This window comes from Siphateles boraxobius, unplaced genomic scaffold (genome assembly GCF_051911475.1).
Source record: "Siphateles boraxobius isolate OS27281-9 unplaced genomic scaffold, OSU_SipBor_1 24, whole genome shotgun sequence".
NCBI lineage: Eukaryota > Metazoa > Chordata > Actinopteri > Cypriniformes > Leuciscidae > Siphateles > Siphateles boraxobius.
This window is the reverse complement of record NW_027508855.1, coordinates 1,332,225-1,336,624: the sequence shown is the minus strand read 5'-3', so window position 1 is coordinate 1,336,624 and position 4,400 is coordinate 1,332,225. Positions and strand designations below refer to the sequence as shown.

At 35.4% G+C, this 4,400-nt stretch overlaps 1 long non-coding RNA gene across 1 annotated transcript; it reads right to left on the bottom strand.

Annotated features, from left to right (window-relative positions):
• Positions 1-2,863: 2,863 nt before the first annotated feature.
• On the bottom strand, positions 2,864-3,918 carry LOC143748512 (uncharacterized). Its single transcript, XR_013206807.1, has 4 exons — positions 3,853-3,918; positions 3,431-3,627; positions 3,054-3,236; positions 2,864-2,978 (listed from the first exon to the last, which is right to left on the bottom strand). It is a non-coding gene; the product is annotated as an uncharacterized LOC143748512 (long non-coding RNA).
• Positions 3,919-4,400: the final 482 nt, after the last annotated feature.

Below are 4,400 nucleotides of genomic sequence, written 5' to 3'. Positions count from 1 at the left end.
GGCCCTTAGCGAGAGTCCGTGAGGGCGCATTTAGAGGTATTTTTGGGACAGATTCGATCGTCCCGCCGGAAACAGGAAGAAAGTCTCAGCTCAGACGTCGAAGCTGAATAAACTTAAAGGTCATCTCATCAGTCCCTTTATTAGAAAAATATCACAAATATCATTAAAAAAAATTACAGTCTTTAGCATCGAGAACAGGATTTATTTTATTTTCCCAAATCCATGTGAACTACAGAGCCTGCTTTTACAGTTCTATAATTGTAAATGCCACCTGTGCATTAGAATAGATGTCATGGTTATGTAAATGATCAATACAGTTGTACATAATAATACATAATGTTCAATTTTAACACAAAATTAAAATGTAAATGAGTTTAAGAAAAATGTATAGGTTTCAATATTCATACTACGTTTATATGACTCAGTAAAGCAATGACATTCGGTTCTATTTATGTAATGAATCATAATGCGATCGTATTATTTAACACGCTATTATTATGTTTGAGATATCAACCACTGGTCAATAATGTTTGTATAAACTGTAAGTAACAACTGGTAAAATGTACGCCTATATCATAAAGCCATGTTAACAGTCCGTGAGCGAAATATGTTTTCTGATTGGCATTTCGCAAGGATTCCTGGGTAGTTAAAGTGCGTGGAGCCTGCATATATTATTATTGGATTTTTGGATCTGGACTGCTTTTTGTTTTGGATTGCAATTTTGGATTTGTTTGCTTTTTGTGACTTCCTTTTTCCTGGTAATGGAGCCGACAAGAAAGAGGAGATCCTCCTCGTCTAGCCTCAACAGAAGCATCAGTATCCTCATTTATACCAGCTGGCACTGGCATTTTTATGTTCCCATGCATCCTCTGTTCCTGTTCCTCTGATCCTGAAAGGGTCTTTTCCAAGGCTGGAGAGGTTTTGTCCAAGAAGAGGAATCGTCTAAACCCCAACACACTTGAAAAAATTCTTTTTCTCAATAAAAATCCATTGTAATCCTTCCTTCACCCACCCCTAACTGCAGTTTGCTCCTCTATATCCCCAGTCCCATAAGCACAACACTGCACTAAAACTAGTAACAGTTCACTGCACAAACCCCCCCAGAAACAATTCTTAACTTTTTTCCACCCCAGACTAGTCTGTTGCAATTTGCTTTATTACACTCCCTCCACCATAAGCACTGCACTCAACATAGTGTCACTTTTGTTGTTCATACTGTCACTATCCAAACAATTTATGAATAATTAATTAACTGTGTGTGTGACAGTTGTCTCTGCACAAGTAAATTCAGACAGAGAAAGATAGGCTACATATTTGATACCCGGGCAATGGACAAATGTCTGCTCAGGTCTTTTTATTATTGCAAATGAAAGGTTACACACATTAACAGTGAGAAGAAAATAAATTAATAAATGACATAAAGGGGGGGGGGGGGGGGGGGGGTATACGGACATCATTGGTCTGCTCAGGTCATTGGTTCAAAATTAATTCATTTGTCTGCTACTTCTTTGCACAGTAGCTTGGTGTCACTAGTGAGCAATGCTGAATGAAGCTTCAAGTAATGAACCTTTGGGTAAAGAAATGGGCTGCGATGTCTACGATGTTTACGGAGTTTGGTCTTTTAATATTACTGTCTTAGTAATATTCCCGGTCTTATTCCCGGTCTTGAAATGAATACAAACCTTAACATAACGGACAGTGTTCAGACCAAACACAGTAAATAATCATACTAATAAAGTATATGTACAACAAAATCTGCTGAGCTCAGAATAAAACTCAACGCGTTTAATTACACGTTAAGCAAATTGCAGAATACACTCAAATGAGATCGACTCCAGACGTCAATAAATGGACGCGCAAATTATAATCACTAATACAAAATAAAATAAATGTATTTTATACACAAACATGTCTCTATTTGTACAAATTGCTGCACATTCGTTGAATTCTGAATTTTGCACACATAATTGAAAGAAATTTGTTTGTGGATATAGTAGCCTTATAAAAACATACGTTTATCAGGTTCACGGATAATTGTGCGTGCATTTATTAATCAATATGATACTAAAATCATAATAAAGTATACTACAAAAATCAGATAAGTCAAGAATATGAACGCAAACCGTTTAATTTGACGTTAAGCATTTTCCCGCCATAGAAACTCATTATAAGAACGCTAAATGTAGCTTAATGCATATTACAATGTCCCCTTATTATGTCGAAATAACAAGATATTTATGTCGAAATAACGAGATATTTATGTCGTTATAACGAGATATTTATGTCGTTAAAACGAGATATTATGTCGTTATAACGAGATATTATGTCGTTATAACGAGACATTTATGTCGTTAAAACGAGATATTATGTCGTTATAACGAGACATTTATGTCGTTAAAACGAGATATTATGTCGCGATATTATGTCATTAAAACGAGAAAATACGTTGTTTTAACGACATAAGATCTCGTTATTACGACATAATTTGGGGGAAAAAATAATATGTATGTGGCAGCAATGCGTCACCGTAAATAAGAATAGACAAAACACCAATAATAAACATCATCTTGCTGTAAACAGGACAAAGCAAAGAAAAAAGGAAGAAATATTTGTGTTAGTTCGTCCTCAATTGCTTAAAAAAAAACTCCTCATTTATAAGTCGCTTTGGATAAAAGCGTCTGCTAAATGAATAAATGTAAAATGTAATGCAAATGCATAAGGTAAAATAATTACTTTCTGGTAGGCGAATGTTCCTTCTTTTTTCCTTCTTTTTGCAATCGCTCTGTCAAATTCCTCGACTTCACTAAAATAAAAGATGAATGCCATTGTCAAAAATATTGTGTAATAATAAATCATATTTTTTTTTGCAAATGCAAATTACAAGCATTCCTAGGGTCATAAGTAGGGCCACGGAGGAACACCTCCTCAGCCTCCTGCCAGGATAATGCCTGCATTTCACATAGGCCATGAATGATGGCCTGTCCATATAAATAAATAAATAAATTAATTAATATATAAAACATTGCATATATGGCAAACATGTTCGGGCCTACCTCAGGAAAAAGAAAACTACAAATGAACTCCACTTCATCTGTGAAGTTCAGTTGAGTTTTAGAATTATCCAGCAGAGCTTTGAGGTGTTGAAAAAGAATGGCACACTGCTGCTCACTGTCCATGTAGACTGGCACACGTGGCTTTAGGGGGAACCCCTTTGATGGTTTCCCATTGAGAACATCCTGCGGGGCAAACAAAAAGTGTTGTTTTATATATACACAAGCCATCAATGAATAATTGGCATAACCATTAAAAATATAGCTAAGAGCATATTGGATAATCAATTAACAATGTTGAAGTTGACAATGATCACAGCCCTGGACGAGTCATTTAGGAATGCTAATCTTTAAATGGTGAAAAAGGACCATTTCAGTACCACTAAATGCTGCTCTGTTCCCTTTGAAGTCACAATGCAATCCACCAGTTTCTTCGGTTCTTGTCCGATCTTGGACTGCTTGGATGTGCTGTGGGACATCATGTGTGGTGCTTCTTTTTAGCCTATACAGAGGTTGTGTTTTTGCCTCTAATAAACATTTGGCCTCGTCTGTCCAGAAGGCAAACCCTCACCCATAGCTTGCAAACAATAATAATAATAAAAAATTATAGGAGCAATTAAAGGAACACAAAATAAATAAAAAAAGATTTACTCTCTTAAGAGAGTAATTAAGGGTGTTTTGTTACTCATGCTAAATAAAATGTTGTATTGGCAAAATATTAAAAAATAATATGACAGATTTAACTCATATATGGGACCTCTGAATAATATTTTACCAAAATGTACAATACTTTTTGACATACCCGTCAATTTGAAATCGTTCCATTAGCACAAGGCACCACCATTTTCTAATCATGGGCATGTCAACCTGAAAGAAATGCCCAGTTAAAGGTCATACTGTTTTCTACTTTTACCAAATAAACTTAAAAAAGTAAATAAAATAAGCATAAATTTCCTTTTATTAACTTATCTCCTGGAAATCGAACTCGATGTCACAGACCATTGTGAGGGTGTACTGAAATACAGGAGGCAAGCTGTTGTTAACACTGTTCACTAGACCTTACTTAAAAACAAATGAAAGACCCTAACATCAGCACAAAAACACCACAGTCATTCCCTCTTGTCTGACGTGGCAAAGCGTATTGAGAAAAGGTCAGTTTAGAAATGAATAATAGATAAAAGGTATGGATGGAAAATAATATTTTTTGCAGTAGAATTATCACCGAAAAATCCTTTCCAGTCATTTCTGTCCAGATCCCCGGATCAATTTGGTTGGCAATTTTTGGTTTGCAAGTTTAAAGGCCATGTTGTTAAAACATGGCCTTTAAACTTTGAACAAAGCTAATTGTAT